The sequence below is a fragment of the Dasypus novemcinctus genome, chromosome 9 (assembly GCF_030445035.2).
Source record: "Dasypus novemcinctus isolate mDasNov1 chromosome 9, mDasNov1.1.hap2, whole genome shotgun sequence".
In the NCBI taxonomy this organism is placed as follows: domain Eukaryota; kingdom Metazoa; phylum Chordata; class Mammalia; order Cingulata; family Dasypodidae; genus Dasypus; species Dasypus novemcinctus.
In genome coordinates this window covers 28,923,558-28,946,532 of record NC_080681.1, presented here as the reverse complement: position 1 = coordinate 28,946,532, position 22,975 = coordinate 28,923,558, and the positions used below count along the sequence as shown (strand labels likewise).

The window sequence follows — 22,975 nt, the reverse complement described above, 5'->3', positions numbered from 1 at the left end:
TTTCCCTTGTAATAATTTGAATATAGTAGCATTAAGTATTTGTATTTTAGTATTTGAAAATAAATATTAAAGATTTCTTCACAAGGAGTTTGAATATTATATACTGATTTTCAAATAAGCAGGTTGAACTTAAGACAAAAATAGCAGTCAATTAAATTTTGTCCTGATCTTTAAAAAAATTTTTTTTTCAATCTATTAGAAACAATGCAGCTATTCAGTATAATGGTATATACACTGATGTTTTTGTTATACATTTTTTAAAAGATGCTTGTATTGCAAACAGCATTGGGAGAAATAATTTGTAGAGAACAGAAGGCAGATTTGTTTGCTATCCAGTATAATAAAGATAATGTCCCTTTCCAGGGCAAAATCTGGACAGGTTTGTTTCCATTCTATTAATATTACAGAAGATCTAGGTTTGCTAAATTTAGGATTCTTCATCCGGATTCAAACCCATGTAAACTAGATCTCTCACATCATCAAGAGAATCAATGTGGACATAAATCTCATGTTCATTTTAGTGAGTAATAAAGGTCTTTATCTCTGACCCAGGAATCTTGTGACTTTTGATAGTATCCACGAAACTATAATAGGCTAACATGTTGGCTTGCAGGTAGGGTTCTTGACAAGTTAATAAATCATAGTTTAAACAATCACTATATAATCAAAGACAAGTTGGTTTTCTCAGGATTTGCCTTCATCTATTCATAGAATGAGACTAGAGTAGAGCTGATAAATTATTTGGAAACTTGTAATAAGGGCACCTGGTAAGGCAATACACCTAATTAGAGTTATCTCTGAAAGTGGTCAAAATAATCAAACCAATCAAACCAAGCCCTGACATTTTTACCTTTTCTGGTGCTTGCCCAGGGATAACTGCCTGTGATACTTACTTGCTTTGATAGTTTTCTACTCTTGGATGCTTTCAGGATAAATTCATTTTTTGGCCAATGGAGCCATTCTTAACATAGACTAAAACTTTCCAGCCTCGTCTTCCTCTTTCTCTGCCCTAGCCCTTGCTCCATTCGACTTTTCACTGTTCTTTACATATTGCCAACTTCTAATTACTAAGAGTTTCTTCATATGCTTTTCCTTCCACTAGACTGTCCTGCTCTATGCAGTTCAATAGAAATATATTTTGAGGAACTTCTGTGGGCCAGTTGTTGTGCTAAGTATGGATAAGGCAAACAGATGCTACCCTCATGAAGATTATAATCTGGTGAATCCTCTGGGTTTAGCAAACAGCTCAAATCTTCCATCTTTGGCACAGTCTTTCCATTCTTTTCCAAGCGGATTTGGTTGTTTTCTCCTCCATGCTGTCAGAAGTATCCATATCATTGCTTAACTGTCTTAAGAGCAGGAACCGTGTCTCATTCATTTTATATCCTTACCACCTGCCTGGCACATACTAGGGACTTAAATGTTTGGGATCGAAAGGGAACAAAGAAATGAATGCATGTAAATGTTGCACTCTGTTTATTAATGCCGTACTCTTATGTAAGGCTCTGAATAGAAAAGATTAGGATTAGGCTTTTGACTTATATGATTTTATTTCATTTGTTTGTAGCCTGTGGCATAAATGGGTTAGGGCATGGTTCAAAGCCCAGAGGCAACGTTCCGTCATAGCACAAGTCCTTCTTTTTACCCAGAGAGTTACAGATAACCTTTGATTAGGACATACAGCCTTGTATAATGGAAAGGGCATGTGCTGTAACAGAAGCTGATTAAAGGCTAGGCCAGCTAGCTGTTCAGGTGCTCTGGGACCCCAGAATGTAAGGGACACTATATCAGTGGAACTTCAATGGAAAAGTAAAGAGATAGAGGAAAACACTTTTTCATAATCCTTCACCGGAAAAATACTGTAAGAGTTTGGAAAGAATTCTTCAGTGGGTTGGTGGGTTATGAAGAGTAGCAGTATAACTGATCATAATTACCAGATTTTTTAGAAAATGGGATCTATGAATTGCAGGGCTCTGGTTTTCACAAAAAAAGTGTGCAGGTTTGAAACTAAAAGAGGAAAAATTAGGCACTGCTATTAAAGGTCTTTCTTCCTCCTCCCATCCCTCCCCCCCCCCCCCCCCAACACACACACACCTTTCTCAGCTTCTCTATTAAGTGCATGTTGAATAAATAGTTAAATAATATCAGTTTGGTGGTAGAGAGGGAAAGGAATTGCTATTTTATTCTGGTTTGTGCTTTGGAATAACACAGACCTGGGTTTAAAGGAGATAAAGGGACTTTACCTCCTTAGGCTGTGGATAAAAGTGGTTCCTCTGCAATGCTGTTGATGAGAGTTCCATGAGCTTCCGGGTGAAAAGTGCCGAGTTTGTTGTACGCATTCTGTAATTATTGGTTGCCTTTCATCCCCTGGCCTCCCCTGCCTTCCTCTCCCCTTTCCCCAAACCCTTCATTCTAATAGGGATAATATGTTAAATACACCTTTGCTATTATTTAAATTAGCTGTCAAAGAAACAAATATAATTTACCTGAGGCTAAAGTTAGGATTTTTCTATAACTAAGATCATACAGGATGACTGAAATTTGTGAATTATCTCAAATCATCTTTTAAGACATAACATAAAAACTTCTCCCCATCAATTACTTTTTAGCAAGAATTAATAATAATAAAAATTTCTAGTTCTATATTTTATAATTACAAAAGGTAGTGCTGAAATTAGAAAAAAGGCCTTTTCTTAGTTCCCTTGTGTATACATTAGAGCCCTCTGCTTTAGTCATCTTAAAATTCACTGCACATTCACTAAAGAATGGTATCTCCTGTGTGTATGTTTTAAACAGAGTATAAATCAGAAAGATTGGTTTTATTCTGTTTATTTTTTTTAATAGTCAGTCTGGACAATAGCAGCTATATACAGCATACCAATTTTTCTGAATATGGAACTCAAGAATTTTATATGAAGTTTTCTCCTGAAAACATTGAGAAAATGCCAAGGCATCTGTTATGTATATTAAATATCAGCCTTGGGCAGCTATGAGTTACGGGTCATTCACATTAGACTGTAAAATGTTTTACTTTCTCTTAACTAGCATACATTCCCTCTAGACCTAAAGTAAGAGGCACAATCACATATTTAAGTACAGAAAATGCAAATGACAGTGCTTCTGAAATCCAGTCATGACACCAAAGAATGCAAATTACAAACATTGAAAATTATATTTTCATATCAATTCTCTAATGTTTTTGTTTTCATTTCCAAAAGGGCTTAGGCTATTTCTTTTGAAATCCTTATGCCTATAAAAGATGAGTATTGTTGGATTAAATTAAATTTTGACAGAATAAGAAAATATTCAATGTATCTGATAAGCATTCCCAACATTTTGGTTAGTAAAATTATTCATATACCGAAAAACTTGCTTTCATATTCATAAAAATTAAGAGAAACATGTAATAGGTTTATGTACTTATGTGTGTATGTGTGTTTGTAGTGTGGGTGTGTGTTTATCAAGAAAAATAGAAGATCCTTGATTAAACTTTTCTGCTGTTTATTAGAATTTTAATAATCCTAAAAGGTCCGTTCTTCTCTGGTATTATATAATGAAACCTTTACTACCTTCATCACAAGCAGAAGTTGTATAAGAGTTGTGAGTGGTATAAGAGCTTCCCACAGCCATATAAATATAAATGCAATCACATCAGTCTGTGTAATTAAAAAGAGGATAATAATTCCTAACATATCTATCTCTGAAAGTTTTGATGAGAATCAATAGAGATAACATGTATAAAGCTTTTCCTCAAGTTGTAAACCTTTTTACAATGTGTGTGAGAATGCATAAAAATACCCTAAGTAGAAGTAATATTTCTAAGTCTAAGTCTTCTCAAACACCACTTATTAAATGCATGATTGCTTGTAACAATGTGCTAGGCAACTAAACCAATGGCAACAATATCAGGTTTGCAAGTTACAATGATATAGTTTATTTCAGAAACTGTAAACTTCTCATGGAAAATAATGACCCTCTTCTCACGTATCCAAAGAAATGTTTGTTACTAATAGTAATGGATTAAAAAAAGTTATTGCTTATTGTGATTTACTTATAACACAGAGCTATACTGTAGTTTTTGCCATAGACTACTTAATTATTTTCATATGCTGAATATGTAAAGAACACTCTGAACTCAACAGTAAGAAAACAAGCATTCAAATTAGGAAATAAGCAAAAGACTTGAAGGACAATTCACCCAAGAGAACATACAGATGGAAAATACACACATGAAATATCATTAGCCATTAGTGAAATGCAAATGAAACACAAGATGAGCTACCACTATATTCCTATCAGAATGAGTAAAATGAAGAATACTAACAATACCAAGTGTTTGGCAAGGATACAGATCCACTTGAGCTCTCACACATTGCCAGGGAAAATATTAATTGACACAACTACTCAAAACAATTTTACAGGAGAATGGGTGTGGTTCAGGCAATTGGGCACCCACCTCCCTCATAAGAGGTCCTGGGTTCAGTAAGGGAGAACAGATCAGTAGTTGTAAGAGGTTAGGTACAGGGAGAATGTGACGACAAATGGGGAACATGAGGGAGCTTCTCTGTGGTTACAGAACAATTCTGTATTCTTATAGTGGTGATAGCTACATGAATCTATAGATGTGATCAAATTTCATAGAACACACATCACACACACACACAAAAAGAGTGCACATAAAAACTGATGAATTTCAAACAAGGGCTGTAGTTTAGTTAATAGAACTGTATGAATGACAATTTTCTAGTTTAATAACGTAGTGTGGTTATGTAAGATGTTATCATTGGGGAAAGTGACATGAAGGGTACACAAAAACTATTGTATTATTTTTTCAACTTCTTGTGACTCTCAAGTTATTTCAAAATAAAAAGGCTAAGAAATAATGCATGACTGACTGGAGTATTAATTTGCCTCCATCTCCAACATCAAATCTATATGACTATCTAGACTATTAAAAAAACCTAGATGCTTCTTAAATATTCAAATCCATAAAGTGAAAGATATGTAAAGAACTTAGATATCTGTGTGATTTATCTAGTGTCTTACTCTGGAAAGGAAAGACTTCTAGAAATATTTTAAAATCAGGGAAAAAATGATGATTCATTGGGGAAATTATGTCCTGGCAACAACTTTGGAAGTGAAAAAATTGGAACTGAGGGGATTTGAACCTTATACCAAAGGTTTTTTAAAAATCTGAGATAAAATCACAGAAAATAGACACAAGAAAATTAGATTTATCAAGAAAGATTTAGTGATGAGTTTGATTAAGCATTGAGCTTCATCTAGGGAGGCTAAAGCCAAGGATTACCATTTCTACTTCAAATTGTTGTTTCTGTTATTTACTGTGTTTTAAAGTGAATAACTCAACTACTTTGGAATTCAAAATTCTGGTCTTTTAAAAAAACATGGATATTCTTATCTATTTCATAAGGTGGCTTGAAGTTTGTAAATTATGCCACTATTCTTCTCTGAAAACTTCTCTCAAAAGTAAAGGAGCCATTTTGGAGTTGGAAGTACTCTATGATCATTGTAAGGTATTCATTCATGTGAAGTTATTTACAAAATTCCTAACCATCTTGAAGTATAATTTGCCTGTGCATTTCTGGTGAGGCTCATGATTTTATATGAATCTGCTATCTGAAGTGAACAAATGTCTCTAAAGTCACAATAGGAAAGAAGGTTGTAGTCTCTTTCCATATAACTTTTTTCTGATGAGGATTTGCTAAAATACTACATCCCCTAAATCAAAAATTGCAGTACAACGACATCAGAAAATTGAGTATTTGTGAATGAATGACAAGCATCAGCTCCTGGATGAATATTCAATATGTTTGATTATGGACACTGGTACAGTCACCATTGCAGCAAATGGACTTCAACCACATATTTTGAATTACTGAAGCAGTGATTTGAAACTACCCAGTAGATCAGATGTATTGCTTTCCTTCATGAGATTGATGAGAATTCAACTGTGCTTGTCACACTCCAATGCAGAGGACCAGAAGGCAGTTAGCATGCAGAGAAAGGTCAAAGTAAGACTATATCAGTTTCTGAACCTAAAAATTCCAAACTCCTTGCTACCCATTAAAATGAATGAAGAAAAGCTGTGTTTTGATGTGTAGCATCCCAAAGTCTTGCTTGAGGCATATAACGACAGTAAGTACTATGTCTTAGACCAAGAAATGCTCGTTTGTCACCTTGCTGTGCACCACTTCATTCCTGGAACATAATCATCTCAAAAGATATATGCAGATTGAATAATGGAGATTCCAAGATCGAACATATATCACTATATTTGTCCCTTCTTTTTAACCGATTTTCCTGAAATGAAACAACAAAATGATTTTGCTATTCAAATTGATTGTGAAATGGATTTTTCATATAAAAGTCTGGAGTCAGATTTCACTATAGGCAGAAGTCTGCAACTATAAGAAAAATACTAATTATGCAGAATACTAGACTTCTGAGAAAACATTTGCACTACTGACCAAACATAGTTAATTCTTAAATTAAATTTAACCACAGCAATACCAAATTGTAGAACATGTTTACTATGTGAGGAATACAAACCTGTTAAATGGTATTGTTCTCCAAGTTAAATTGTGGTAATTTGATAAGATGGGGAATTTTGCCTGCTCTTTTGTTTCTTATTAAGCCTGTCAAATGGATCAGGACTAAATTCCTCTGACTATTATATTACTCTCTTTCCCATAATTATTTTTCCCTCCTCTGACTCCTTCCAGTATCAGAGATCACAAAGCGTTTGACACAGTTATTGAATAATTTTGCTTCTAGAGGAAGGAAACAGGACAAGAATTGGTGTGTGTACACACACACACACACACACACACATAAGCACATACATATTTCTTCCCTTAGGATTTATACCTGAATTTTTTTCGGCCTTCCTCAGTCAAATTAAATAATAAGAATTAAAATAAAATCTTCCTTTGAGACTTCATGATTGGCAATCTCCTGATGGAAGGAAGAGCAGTATTTACTATCAGTAATTTGGAATACCCATGACAACATAAAGGGGTCGTTAGTCCATTAGGTTTCTGTTTCAACCTTTTTTATTGACTAATACTTGATACGTATGTGAGAATATATATAACACAAAATATCCATGAGCCACAATAAATGGAACAATTTCAAACCTACCCACCAACTTTACAACATTACCAGTAACTTTGCATCTACCCTTGTGGCCCTTCCCAGGACCATTTCTTTGCCCCAGGTGATAACCACTCTTCTGGAACTTCTGTTTATCTTTCCCTTGTTTTCTCCCTGCAGTTTATCACAAATATATTTGTATTTAAACACTACACTGTTTCATTTCTTGGTTTGGAGACTTATAAAAATGATAACCTACTGTAAACAGTCTTCTATGATTTCCTTGGTTTGGACATTTTGTCTCAATGATTCATTCATTTTGTTCATTTTCAGTGATGCACAAAATCTCTTTGAGTGGATATGCCACAATTTAATGATCATTCTTGTGTCAATTGGCATTTGGAACTTTCTAACTGCCAAGTCCTTATCGGCTCACACATAAGGTTGGATAATCCTGACTACCAATAGGTAAAGAGTTTCTTCAGTTAGAACAGGATTAACCCCTTGGTAATTTTGTAAGGAATAACCCAAGAAGGTTCCATATATTCTTCTGATCATGGGTGTCCTTAACGAGTCACATTATTTGTTCTAATATTTATTCCTTACATTTTGTACACAGATTTGGAACAATATGTCCTGCTCAATGTTTACTTTAAATGAACATGGTCTGACTTTTGGATTTAGTTACAACCAATTTAAATCTTAGTTCTGCCTCTTTCTAACTGTAAGCTCTTGGGTAAAGTGTATCTGACTTCCTCAAATTTAAGTTTCTTCTTTGATAAAATGAAAATAGTAAATATTCTTAATATTGTTATATTATTAAATAAGGTAATGTATTAATGACTAACATAATGAATGGCACAAAAGACACTTAACAGAGACTTCCAGGAAAAATGCTGGAGTTGGGAGCTCCAGGATTCAGTCCTTCCGTCAAAACAGCTATTAGGCAGGAAGGAATTGTCAGAAACAACATTTCTGGGGTTCTGAAAGCCAGAAGAACACTGTACAGCATCTAAGGAAAAACAGGAAGAAGAGGCTGATAAACTCAGTAAAAAACAGTGAGTTGCTCTCACCATGTCTTAACTGTCAGAGTCCATCCTCCACTCTAGCAGCAGGTCGCATTGCGGTCCAGATCCTACTTTGCTCACTGGTGACAGAAATGGATGTAAAATTCCTCTTCACAAAGAATAAGGGTGGGCACCAACAAACAGAACAATTGAACAAGCGCTGTTCATGCCTTTGATTAACAAATTCAGATTGCTGGATCCAGGCTTTGAGCTGTTGTTTCCATCCACCCTTGACAAAGAAAGCAGCAACCACTACTTCAACTCCACCCTAGACAGGGGTGGTGATGGTGATTTAAAGACACAGTACTTCTTCAGGGCTGAGAGTTAGCTGAAGGGTTACACCAGCTAGGCAGGCCAGAAAAACTTTGGGCTTTGGGAAGACATCAAAGAAGCTTTTGGCACCCTTTCTAATACCCTCACCAGGGCACTTTGGAGCCAGTGTCTGCCCCCTTTGTGTGTTGCTGGCCCTGTTTTGCCTGGGAAGTACAGAACTGGGAAAGTGCTCTACAGGGTACCTCCCTTCCCAGAATTTTCCTTTTAAACAAAAACAGCCAGAGACTATGAAAGGAATACAAAACACTGTAGAGGCAAAACAAAAAACAAACAGAACAGATCAAGATTCCTGGAAAAGGAACAGGGGAAAGGAAGCTTTTCCTGGAGGTGAAAAAATTACACAAAAAAATGCAATCTTAAAATGTACCACATATCCAGAGGAAGAATCAAATGAAGAAGAGCTGAAAAAATCTGGTCAGTTAAACACAGGTGTTCAAAGCATCTAGAATAAGGTGGACTAAGCATTAAAGAAGAGCCTTAATATAAAAATCAATCAACATTAAAACCTTAAGCAAAAAAGAGAAAGTTGCCTTCAAAGTTAACTCATCAAGATAATCACATGCCAAGATATAAGCAAAAAATTACAAGCCATACTATAAAACAGGAAGGTATGGCTTAGTCAAGGGAAAAAATTAAAACTTCAGAGGAGACACAGAATTTGGAACAACTAATCAAAGATGTTCCAACAAATCTCCTAAATCAATTCAAAGATATGAAGGAAAATATGACTAAAGAGATAAAGGCTATTAGGAAGACTGTAAAAAGAAGAAATTGAAAATATAAAAAGAAACAAAGAAATTACAGTGATGAAAGGCAAAAGAGAAGAGAGTAAAAATATACTACAGGCACACAAGAGCAGATTTGAAGAGGCAAAATAATAATAATAATCAGTGGAATAGAAGCCAGGACATTCAAAATTTTACAGGCAGAAAAACAGATAGAGAAAAGAATGGAAAAATTGAGTAGTGTCTCAAGAATTTTATTGAAGGACAAAGTGCATAAACATATGTATCATGGGTATCCCAGAAGAAGAAGAAAAGGGAAAAGAGGCAAAAAGAATGTTTGAGGACATAATGGCTGAGAATTTCCCAACTCTTATGAAAAATATAAATATACATGTCCAAGAAGTGTAATGTATTCCAAAAAGACTAAACCCTAACAGACCTACTATGAGACACATATTATTCAGAATGTCAAATGCCAAAGATAGAGAATTCTGAAAGCAGCAAGAGAAAAGTGATTCATCTTATACAAGGGATTCTTAACAAGACTGAGCTCTCATCAGAAACCATTGAAGCAAGAAGTCAATGGTACGACATATTTAAGGTACTGAATGAGAAAAACTACTAGCCAAAAACTCCTTATATGGCAAAACTGCCCTTCAGATATGAGCTAGATTTTAAATATTCACAGGAAAACAGGAACAGAGAGAATTCATCAACAGGAGATCTGCCCTACAAGAAAAACTAAAGAGAATTCTGTAGGATGAAAGGATAAGACAAGAAAGAGTGACTTTGAGTAGTGTGAAGAAATGAAGATTATCAGTAAGGGTAACTAAGAGTAAAAAGAGAGACAAAAAATATATGTAACATATAAAAACCAAAGGATAAAATGGCTGAAGTAATCACAGCCTTTACAATAATAACATTGAAAGTTAATGCATTAAACTCACCAATCAAAAGATACAGATTGGCAGAATGGATAAAAAAGCATGATCCAAGTGTTTGCTGTTTACAAGTGACTCACCTTAGACCTAAAGACACAAATAAGCTGAATGTGAAAATGTGGGAAAAGATATTCCATGCAAATAATAACCAAAATAGAGCCATGGTAGCTATACCAGTATCGGACAAAATAGACTTTAACTGCAAAACTGTCATAAAAGACAAAGAAAGACACTATGTATTAATAAAAGGGGAAATCCCCCAGGAAGAAATAGCAATCAAAAATATTTATTCACCCAATCATGGTACCCCAAATGCATGAGGCAAAAACTGAAAAAATTGAAGGGGGAAACAGACATTTCTACAATAAGAGAAATGTAGTTAGAGACTACAATACACCACTCTCATCAATAGGTAGAACATCTAGACAGTGGATCAATAAGGAAACGGAGACCTTGAATATTATGATAAATCAACTGGACCTAACAGAAATATACAGAACATTGCACCCCAAAACAGCAGGACATATAGTCTTCTCAAGTGTGCTTGTATCACTCTCCAGAATAGACCCCATGTTGGGTCACAAAACAAGTCTCAACAAATGTAAAAAGATTTAAATACAAAGTACATTATCTGACCATAATGAAATGGAAATGGAAATCAGTAACAGGCAGAAACTGGAAAATTCACAAATACATGGAAGTTAAACAACATACTCTTTACCAACCCTCTTAACAATCAGGAGTCAAAGAAGAAATTGCAAGGGGAATCAACAAATATTTCAAGAAGAATGAAAAGGAAAACTTAACATATCACAATGTATCAGATGCAGCAAAGGCAGTGCTGAGAGGGAAATTTATATCATTAAACACTTACATTTAAAAAACAGCTGAAAAGCAGGTATGGCTCAAGTGATAGGGCCTCTGCCTACCATATGGGAGGACGAGGATTCAATCTCTGGGGACTCCTGGTGAAAAAAAGGAAGAGAAAGTGTGCCTGTGCAGCAAGCTAGTGCCTGTGTGGTAAGCCAATTGTCTGCTCAGTGAGCTGGTTGCCCACATGGTGAGCTGAGTACCTGCACAGTAAGCTGACTGCCCATGTGGTGAGCCAAGTGTGCACATGGTGAGCCAAGTGCCCACATGGTGAGCCAAGTGCCCATGCAGTGAGCCAAGTGTCCGTGCAAGTGCCTGCATGGTGAACCAAATGCCTGTGTGGCAAGCTGAGTGCCCATGTGGTGAGCCAAGTGCCCGTGTGAGTGCCCACGTGGTGAACCAAACACCCACATGGTGAGCCAAGTGCCTCCGTGGTGAACTGAGTGCCCTTGCAGTGAGCCAAGTGCCTGTGTGAGTGCCCGCATGGTGAACTGAGTGCCCACACAGTGAGCCAGTGCCCATGCAAGTGAGTCACATGGCAAGAAAACAAAGGAGAGATGAAGGGGAGAGTCAAGGCAAAGTACCCCAGGAACTGAGGTGGTGCAATTGACAGGGAACCTTTCTCCACATGAGAGGTCCCTGGGATCGAATCCTGGTGAATCCTAGAGGCGACAGATGAGAAGAGAAGGAAAAAAGAGAAATAGATATAGAAGATCATACAGAGAATGAACACAGACAGCAAAAATAGCATGGCAGGGGAAGAGGGGGGAGGGGTGGAGGTGTGGAGGGAAACAGGAAGAAAAAAAACAAACCAGAGACGTAACTGCACACCTGGAGGAAGTAGGAAAAAAAGACAGCAAATGAATCCCAAGGCAAGCAGAAGGAAAGAAATAAGAAACACTGTAGCAGAAATAAATGAAATTAAGAATAAAAAACAATACAGAGAATTAACAGATCAAAAGTTGATTTTTTGAGATCAATAAAATTGATAAATCCTTAACTAGACTGAAAAAAAAAGTGAGGAGATGCAAATAATTAAAGTCAGAAATGGGAGGAGGTTTGTTACTACTGGCCTCACAGAAATAAAAAGGACCATTAACAGGATACTGTGAAAAAATGTATGCCAACAAATGAGACAACCTAGATGAAATGGACAAATTCTTAGAAACACACACCTACACACATTGATGCAATAAGAAATAGAAGATTTCAACAAACCAATCACTATTAAAGAGATTGAATCAGTCTTCAAAACTCTCCCCCCCAAAAAAGCCCAAGACTAGAAGGCTTCACAGGTAAATTCTACCAATCATTCCAAGAAGATTTAATACCAATCCTGCTCAAACTCTTTCAAAAAATTAATGAGACGGGAACACTACCTAATTCATTCGTTGAAGCCAACATCACCCAAATAGCCTTTTGTATGTACTCCTAATCTGTAAGATCTGAATGTAAACAATCAGATAAAGATACTACAAGAAAAGGAAATTACAGACCAATTTCTGTTATGAATATAGATGCAAAAATCCTCAAGAAAATATTAGCAAATTGAATCCAACAGCACATTTAAAAATTTATACACCATGATCAAATGAGTTTTATCCTAGATATGGAAGGTTTGTTCAACACAAGAAAATCAATTAATGTAATAAAGCACATTAACAAAACAAAGCAGAAAAGACACAAGTCATCTCAATTGACACATAAAAGGCATTTGACAAAAGGCAGCACCTTATCTTGATAAAAACACTTCAAAACAGAATAGAAGGAAACCTCCTCAATATGATTAAGGTCATAAATGAAAAATCCACAGCTAACATTGTACTCAGTGGTGAAGGACTGAAAAGGTTCTGTCTAAGATTTGGAAGACAAGGGCGCCTACTGTCACCCCTCTTATTCAACATTGTGCTAGAAGTTCTAGTCATAGCAGTAAGGCAAGAAAAAGAAAAAAAAATGCATACAAATTGGAAAGGAAGAAGTAAAATTTTCACTATATACAGCTAACACGATACTATATAGAAAGTGCCAGAAAATCTACAAGAAAGCTACAAGAGATAATAAATGAGTTCGCAAAGTGGCAGGATACAAGCTCAGCACCCAAAAATCACTAGTGTTTCTATACACCAGTAATGAGCAATCTGAGGAGGAAATCAGTAAAAATTTCATTTACAGTAACAGCTATAAGAATCAAATATCTAGGGAAAAAAATTTTAGGAGGTAATGAGGATCGAAACCAGAACATTGTACATAGAAAGCAGACACTCAACCACTTGAGCTACATCTGCTCCCAGGAATAAATTTAACCAAAGATGTAACAGACTTGTACACAGAAAAATACTACTGTTAAATCAAAGAAGACCTAAATAAATGGAAGGACATTCTGTGTTCATGGATTGGAAAACTAAATACCATTAAGATGTCAATTCTACCCAAATTGATTTACAGATTCAATGCTATCCCAATAAAAATTCCAACAGCCTTCTTTGCAAAAATGGAAAATCCAATTATTAAATTTATTTGGATGGGTAAGTAGCCAAAATCATTTTGAAAAAGAAGAGCAAAGTTATATGACTCTTACTTCCTGGCTTTAAAGCATATTACAAAAGGCACAGTGGTGAAAACATCATGGTACTGGCAAAAGGATAGATATTTTGACCAACGGAATTGAATTAAGGGAACAGAATTCAACCCTCACATCTATGTTCAACTGATTCTTTACAAGGCTAACAAGTTCAGTCAACAGAGAAAGAACAGTCTCTTTAACAAATGATGTTTGGGAGAAGTAGCAATCCATACAAACAAGAAGAAAAGAGGACCCCTATCTCACACCATACACAAAAATTAACTCAAGGTGGTTCAAAGACCTAAATATAAGAGCCAGGACCATAAAACTCCTAGAAGAAAATGTAGGGAAGTGTCTTCAAGATCTTGTGGTAAGCAATGGTTTCTTAGGCTTTAAAACTAAAGCATAAGCAAGGAAAGAAAAAAATAGATAAATGAGACCTACTCAAAATTGAAAACTTTCATACATCAAAGGACTTTGTCAAGAAAGTGAAAAGAAAGCCTACTTAATGTGGCAAAATATTTGGAAACCACATATCCAATAAAGATTTAATAACCAGACTATATAACAAACTTCTACAACTCAATAATAAAAAGGCAAACAAGTCAATTTATAAAATGGACAAAAGATTTGAATGGTCATTTCACCAAAGAAGAAATTCAAATGGCTAAAAAGCACACAAAAAGATGTTACAAATCCCTGGCTAATAGGGAAATGCAAATCAAAATCACAATGAGATATCATTTCACACCTTATAGAATGGATATTATTTTAAAAAGCAGAAAACTACAAATGTTGGATGGGATATGGAGAAATAAGAACACTCATTCATTGCTTGTGGGAATATAAAATGCTGCAGTTCCTCAAGAAGCTAAGTATAGAATTATTATAAGATTTGGCAATTCCACTATCAGGTATATACCCAGAAGAACTGAAAGCAAGGATTTAAACAGATATTTATATACTGATGTTCATAGCAGCATTATTCACAATTGGCAAAAGATGGAAGCAACCAAGTGTCCATCAAACAATGAATGGATAAACAAAATTTGGTATATACATGCAATGGAATATTATTCAGCTATAAAAAGGTAGGAAGTCTTGATACATGTGACAACATGGATGAACCTTGAGGACATTATTTTGAGTGAAATAATCCAGGCACAATAAGACAAAGATTGTTGATCTCACAGTTATGAACTAATGATAAGAAGCAAACTTATAGAGTTAGAATTTGAATATAGGTTACCAGGAGATAGACAGAGGTTAGAGAATAAGGAGTTGATGCTTAACTTGTGCAGAATTTTTAATTAGGCTGACGGTAAAGTTTGGAAATGGATGATGGTGATGGTAATACATTATTGTGAGTATAATCAATGGCACTGATCTATACAGGTGAATATGGTTAAAAGGGGAAACTCTTGAATGTGTATATTACTAGAATAAAAACTAAAAGATAAAACATAGGACTATACAACCGAGCGAACAGTACTGTAGAGGATGGATTATAGTTAATTGTACAAGTATAAGAAAGTTCTTTATGAATTTTATCAAATGTATGATAGTAATTCAAGGTGTTAATAACAGGGTGGTATATGGGAAAAATACACCTAATATAAATAATGGATGATAGAACTATTTTAATATTCTTTCATCAATTGTAACAAAGTTATCTATTATTTTTAAAATAGTACAATTATTTTTTTAAGTGCTAGCATCAATTATAACAAATGTTCCACACCAGTGTAAGGCATTGGTTATAAGGTGGTATACTGAAATCCTGTATTTTTTGCATGATCGTTTTGTAAACTCACAACTTCTGTAGTAAAAAAGGCACTTAATAAATATTTCTGGGGAAAAAGAATTAAAGAATAAATAAGTGAAATGGTGAACAGACAGCCAACATAAATACTTACAAGCAAAGAAAGTAATATAAATGTGTGAATCAGGTGAAAGTAAATACTTGATGGTGGGTTCTGATGCAATGAGAGAACACATATACCTATTCAGTGGGCTTCTGTATTACACTAGCAGTGCTCTCTGGAGTTATAAAACATAGCAGCCCTGTTTTAAGACATTTCTAGTCCTTTTTAAAATATCACATACTGGTGAGACAAACCTATTTACAGGTTATTGGACTCTAGATGAAAATTGTTCAATTCCTGTTTAAGTATTCTCATCTGAGGATGTAGGAATTATCTAATAAGTAAGAAAAATAAAGCTACCATCTTTGGAGTGCCTAGTACATGTCATGTGTTCCTGAAGACAAGCAAATAGGAAAGCACTGATGAACAATACCTCATAATTTCTTAAGAATCTGAGAATCTTTCGTCTTGAGACAGTTTCCTGACTGAGTCAATTTGTCATGCTTTGTGAAATCAGTCCAGGTCAAAGAGTTCAAACACCTAATATACCATACAGCTGCACAGCACATACACTGATAAAACAAAAGTTTTCCAGCTTCTCTATGGCAGGGATAATTTGCTACTGACTTCCATTTCTCTTTTTTTTTTTAAAGAGTTATCTTTTTATTTATTTCTCTCCCCTTCCCCGCCCCAGTTGTCTGCTCTCTGTGTCCATTTGCTGTGTATTCTTCTGTGACTGCTTCTATCCTTATCAGTGGCACCGGGAATCGGTGTTTCTTTTTGTTGCGTCATCTTGTTGCATCACCTCTCGGTGTGTGCAGTGCCATTCTTGGGCAGGCTGCACTTTCTTTCACACTGGGTGGCTCTCCTTACGGGGCACATTCCTTGCACGTGGGGCTCCCCTACGCTGGGGACACCCCTGCGTGGCGCGGCACTCCTTGCGCGCATCAGCACTGCGCGTGGGCCAGAACCACACGGGTCGAGGAGGCCCTGGGTTGGAACCTTGGGACTTCTCATGTCGTCGGCGGACACCCTATCCATTGGGCCAAGTCCACTTCCCCCTTTTCTCTTTTTATTCTTCACTTTGTCCAGTCCTTTCCTAGTATTTCCTACTTCTTTCATGTTTTTCCCCAAAGCCTTATTCACTAAAACAAAGATGTTCTAGGCAGCCCATATCTAACCTTCTTTCTTCTTCCATTCCTGGAGACAACCTTAATGGAACAATCATTTTGCTTGATTAATTGATCTAGTTCAAGCTCTTGGTTTTTCCCATACATATACATATAAAGTTAGAGCATTAACACAACGAAATCATTTTCACTCATCCTGTTATTAATTCAAACAAGTTATGAACTTGGCCTAATATGCCGAATTTAAAACATTCATAGGTCCAGATTTACTAAAAATAATCTTGGCTACATTCTTTCAGATTCTGACTTGTAAAGTGAATATTGAACTTGAAGTGTTGTACAATCTGGTCTCAGTTCAACATTTAAAAATCCTGGTCTCACTGTACATTACCTACTATTACTGCTAGTTAATCACCAAGGGGTGTCATCTATAGCCTAGTCAGTCCCTCCCATGCTTTAATCATTTCATTCGATTTTGCCTTAATACTCTCCATGGGGGAACTGTACTATACATTACCTGGGTTGTCTATTTCACATGGCATTTCCTGACAATTTTCTCTGCTCTTCCCTACTAGAGAGAAATGAGATGAAGAAGGCCTAGTCTGACCTGCTCTCTTTGTAGCTTTCTTTTGACCAGGTTAATAAGAAAAAAGACAAATAACACAAATTAAATATTATATGATAGATGACATATCAAAGTTTCAAGATTCCAACCTTTGAAATGATCTGTGCTTCATTCAGATTGGCTGGAGAGGTGAAGAGTTCTTAACTGGGTTTTCCTGCTGACCCCACCTGCATGCCTTCTGTGGCGGTGCTCCTAATTCTACCCTCTTTAGTTCCTCCTTTGGGAGCTTCTACCTCCAATCTTTCCAGAACCCTTATACAACCTCCCTGGCCTATGGTTTTATTCTCAGGCCTGTGCTTGGTTGCCTGACTTCCTGTTAGATCCATCAGTCATAATCCTTAGCCTCTGAAAAGGAGATAGGGTAAGACCCACTTCCTTTCTAAGAATAACTGTGTTAGCGGCATTTCTCTTTTGCGTTGCTGGCATCTTGACGGCTCGCCGTAGTGACGTACTTCACCAGGAAGAGCACGGATCCTAGACTGTATGCCCTTTGAAGACTTTCCCCCACTTTAAAGCAGCAGTGAAAAACACATCTACTAGCTGTTTAATTCTGGCCCAGAATGCATTCCGCTAAAATTAAAAGGAAATATTACCAATAGCAGTTAAAGGAAATAGGGGGTTATTTTTCTTATAGAACTAGAAATTCAGAGTCAGCAAGTCTGCTGCAGTTATTCTACAATGCCATCAAATACCCAGGGTCATCTTTGTCACACTTATCATGTAACAGCTTTTGTATTCATATTTACAAAATGGCTTCTATACCTCCAAACAGCACATCCATGTTCCAGGCAGAAAGAAAGCAGAAAGACCAAATGCTGTCTCTTCACAACGTTTCTCCTCCAGGCTTCCCTTCCCAGAAAGCTTCTGTTTACACTATCATTGGCCAAAACTGTGTCTTATGGCTAAGCCAGCCTGTAATTAACCTGGAAAATTGAGTATTTTAACTTTCCAGCTCCTGGAAGACGACACATACTTCACAAGCATATTACCTGCTCTATTGAAGGTTAAATTAGAGAATATTTCTTGAAGTTTAGGGAAATGTATTCATGAAATGTATATCCATGTGTATAGATACATTATGTATGTCAGTTACATTTTATTACTGTTTTAATGGGGATTCTTAAGGCATAACTAACTTTCAGACAATAAACATTTTACAAAATAATCAATTCCTTACTATTTTACTGCAGGGTCAAAATAGATGAAATGAGTAGGAAAAGAAGATGGGAAGGGACAGTAGAAAAATAAGCACATTAAGAAATAGAAGGTAGAGAGAAAACGCTCTCAAATATAGTAAAAGTAATTAACAACCATCTTAAGTTCTTGCTTCTCAAAATCAGAGTTAAGTTGCACTCAATCACATCTTCCCAGGGTGTTAATGAGGGTGCTGCAGGGAAAGAAAATAGCCAGATGTTCCCATGCCTCCACAAAACACATATGTAATAATAACTTTTAAATATAGAAAAATTAGTATTGATTTTATTATACTGGATAAAAATATTAGACCACAGGCTACAGAAGCAATGTTTTCATTTTTCTTCAATCTGAGGAATTCAAAACAATCAACAGGCTTTAAAATGTGCTCAGAAGAAATTTTGCTAAAAAAAATTACATATGGAAATTAGAGTGAGTCAAAGACCATTTGTTCATTTTCTTTCTTTTTCCTTTCCAGCTCTTCTTTTTTACCCTTCCATTTGCACTCACCCTACACACCCAAATTCAATTCAAATAGTATATTTCTCTATGTTCCAATATAATAATAACACATTTTGATAGCAGTTAGGTGTATTTGTAAATAAACCTTAGATATTAGGACACTAGAGTATGTAGTTTACGGTAAGAGAACAAAGGTTTTTAAATTATTCCCTTTAGTACTTATCTTTTTTTAAAAATGACACAAGATAAGATGGTATAACATGCTCCAATGTCTCATCTTCTTTGCTCAAGCTTATAACCTCATACATAAAAAGGCAGATTCGGGAAACGGACTTTGGCCCAGTGGTTAGGGCGTCCGTCTACCATATGGGAGGTCTGCGGTTCAAACCCCGGGCCTCCTTGACCCGTGTGGAGCTGGCCATGCGCAGTGCTGATGCGCGCAAGGAGTGCCTTGCCACGCAAGGGTGTCCCCCGCGTGGGGGAGCCCCACACGCAAGGAGTGCGCCCGTGAGGAAAAGTCGCCCAGCGTGAAAAGAAAGAGCAGCCTGCCCAGGAATGGCGCCGCCCACACTTCCCGTGCCGCTGACGACAACAGAAGCGACAAAGAAACAAGACGCAGCAAATAGACACCAAGAACAGACAACCAGGGGAGGGGGGGGAATTAAATAAATAAATAAATCTTTAAAAAAAATAAAAAAATAAAAAATAAAAAGGCAGATTCAATTTGCAAAATGTGCATTACGCAACCTTGAAATAGTTACAAAAATATGTTATTTCTACTTAAAGACTATGTCTCCAGTATCTTAGTCTTTTCACAATAATTTTTATGTTTAATACACATCAAAATCCACTTTTAAGATTTGAACATACACCATAGTTCCACAATTGTGAGTATGCTTTCAAACATTTGATAATTAATACATTTAGCAAAATCCCATGAATAGTATCTAATGTTTCATCAGAGTGTAGTCACATTTTAAATTCATTAAGTCATTTAACATATATTTTTGAGCACCTGCTCTGTGCCTGATATTATGATTGCCTCTTTCCTTGTCTGTAAACACTGGGAATCTAAGCATGAGGTCCATCTTATTCTCCACTCAATTGTTAGCATCTAACATAGTGTCTGACACAAAGTAAGTGTTGAATAAATATTTGTTGAATGCATGAATTGACCTTCATCTTAAAAAACAGCTTGTTTTCAGGTCCAACTTTTTAATCATTGTAAATCTAAACCCTTTTTTCCAGAAGAGTAATCCTTTTCCTTGAAGTAAAACTTCAGACTTGAATGGCTGTTCAATTTATTTTTCAGCCATCTACAGATGTGCCAAACTGCTTGAGGCAGTACTTGAGTGAAATCTTCAGGCATCTCCCTTACTCTCCTCATTCACCATTACCAGACTTCTGATAACTAACCAGAAACTTCTTTGGTATAGTCTCAGACACATTCTGTTGTGAAAGCCAAAGTCATCACATCACCCTAAAGAGTTTTCCATCAAAATTATTCCCCCCACAGAGGGAAACACTTTCATGAATGTCCTTTTCAGAGTGATTTTCTTTAAAATTGTAAATCCAATGGGAAGTATGACATTAGTGTCCAATAATTTTAAAACAGGTAGGTTTATCAGATTACTTTCTTTTCTGAAAGAAAATACCCAGGGAATATTGAGAGTACTGGAAGTATCTGTATAGTTCTCAGGGAATTTAGATCCATCTTATATATTTATCAGCAAGTCAAAATATTTAATACACACTATTTTGTAAGGCCAAAAGTCCTATAAAATGAGGCTAGTGAAAATTTCCTCTCAAAGAAATGACAATTTTTATGTGAAAACACACTTACTGAATTATGAAGTCTACAAGGTGATATATTAAGCATACGTGAATTTTCGACACATGTTTTACATACTTTGTTAATGATTTTATGAATCATTTTGGAAAGGTACCATAGATTAGAAAATTAAAAATACATTAGGGAGCAGATGTAGAATAAGCAATTGAGTGCCCACCTCCCACATGGGAGGTCCCAGGTTCAGTTCCTAGGTCCTCCTGAAGAAGACAAATAAATAACAAGTAGACATCAAGCAAGAACAACAAGCAGACAGTGAGCAAAACAACAAGCAGACAATGAGAAAAAACAACAAGCAGATGAGCAAAAACAAAAATGAGCAAGGAGTAGATATGACTCAAGCAGTTGAGTGCTCACCACCACATAGGAGGTCCCAGGTTTGGTTCCCAGTGCCTCTTAAAGAAAAAAAAAACAGATAGCAAGTAGACAATAAGAAGAAAAGAAAAGAGCAAACAACAAGCAAAAACAATGAGCAGATAATGAGCACAAACAATAAGCAAAGAAACAAGGAAGCCATCCCAGGGAGGGATATATATATGTAGATACATAGATAGACAGGTAGATATAGATATAGATATATCAGAAGGGAGCAGATGCAGCTCAGTGGTTGAGTGCCTGCTTCCCATGTATGAGGTCCCGGGTTCAATTCCTGGTACCTCCTATATATATATAACTAATATATATAATATATATACATATTTTTAAGACACACAGATCTCAAAAAATGTTAGATTAAAAAATATAAGAGGTTCCCATATACTCCACCCCCCACCCCCCACTCCTCCCACATCAACAGCTTCTTTCATTATTGTGGCACATTCATTGCATTTGGTGAATACATTTTGGAGCACTGCTGCACTGCATGGATTATAGTTTACATTGTGGTTTACACTTTCTGCCACTGCATTCAGTGGGTTATGGCAGGATATATAATGTCCAGCATCTGTCCCCACAATATCATTTAGGACAACTCCTAAATGCCCCTACATCACACCTCTTCTTCCCTCTCCCTGCCCTCAGCAACTACCATGGTCACTTTCTCCACATCAATGTTACAGTTTCTTCCATAACTAGTCACAATAGTTCTATAATAGAATACCAGTAAATCCACTCTAATCCATATTTTGTTCCTCCATCCTGTGGCCCCTGGGATGGTGATGTCCACTCCACCTCTATATCTAGAGGGGGCTTAGATCCCACTTGGCTGATGGATGCAATTCTCCTGCTTGGCATTGTAGGCACTCTTGGTTCCCTGGTGTGGTGGTTGATTATAATATATATATTTGAAATGTCTAATTCCATATTTAGGACCAACTGCCAACCCACCTTTACTTTCTTCTGTAATAATGAAGTAGCTAGGATATAAATTGTCTCTCATCAAAAACTGTCACATATCAACAAACTTTTACTCTCCTCACAACGACATTGTGAGATTTAATTAATTAATGTATAGAGAGCATTCTGGGAAACTCAGAGGAGAGATGCTAAGTGAAAGGATTACACTAAAGATTCTAAACTGACTTAACTATAAAACAGCACACAGATTCAATATGATTATTTTTGCACAATAGTCTCTGTACCAGGATTAAAATCTAAAATAATTAGGTAGCTTTACTTTTCAAAAAAATTCCTCTTTTTCTTAGATACCAAATGCTACTCAATTTTCATGATGGTTAAATGATAGCCTTAGTAATTTTCTATCAGAAACCAAAACATCATATATGACAGATTGGATGAGAGTGAGGAAGTGACTGCCACAGTTGTCCTGGTCTATGGATATCTATAATGACATGGTGACACCATTAGTGATGCATTACTCTTTTAAATGGTAAGCTTACCATGGTTCTGCAGACAGAACCAAATTGAATTTCAAGCAAAACTTGAAGAAAAAGCAACCAATTGAAAGGGTAGGGAAAACTCTGAATGTCACAATGACAACCCCAAATTTTCTTTTGTTTGTTCCACTGAGTTGAAAACAGAAACAACCCATCATTCACCTATTACATATTAAGTCTTATAACATGTCAGCAGTTTAAATAATTGTCCAACCATTTAAGTATTTCCCATATATGCCAGCAAGCGATGACAGTAGCAAATTCCCCAAAGTAGAGAATTTATGATCTTAGAATCCACTTCCTTTCCTGCAGAATCCCTCATGCATATATATAGTTAAACACTACTTCTAATAAGAAATTATTTGAACTCAGTGTGCCTGTCATCTGTTATTCTCAAAGTACT

General features: G+C 36.1%; 1 long non-coding RNA gene across 1 annotated transcript in view; it reads right to left on the bottom strand.

Moving 5' to 3' along the window:
* Positions 1-8,379, bottom strand: part of LOC111758687 (uncharacterized) — a 48,022-nt gene extending 39,643 nt beyond the window's left edge. The window contains exon 1 of the long non-coding RNA XR_009187123.2: positions 8,187-8,379. This is a non-coding gene — a long non-coding RNA (uncharacterized lncRNA). The remainder of the gene's footprint in view (positions 1-8,186) is intronic.
* Between the last annotated feature and the right edge of the window lie 14,596 nt (positions 8,380-22,975).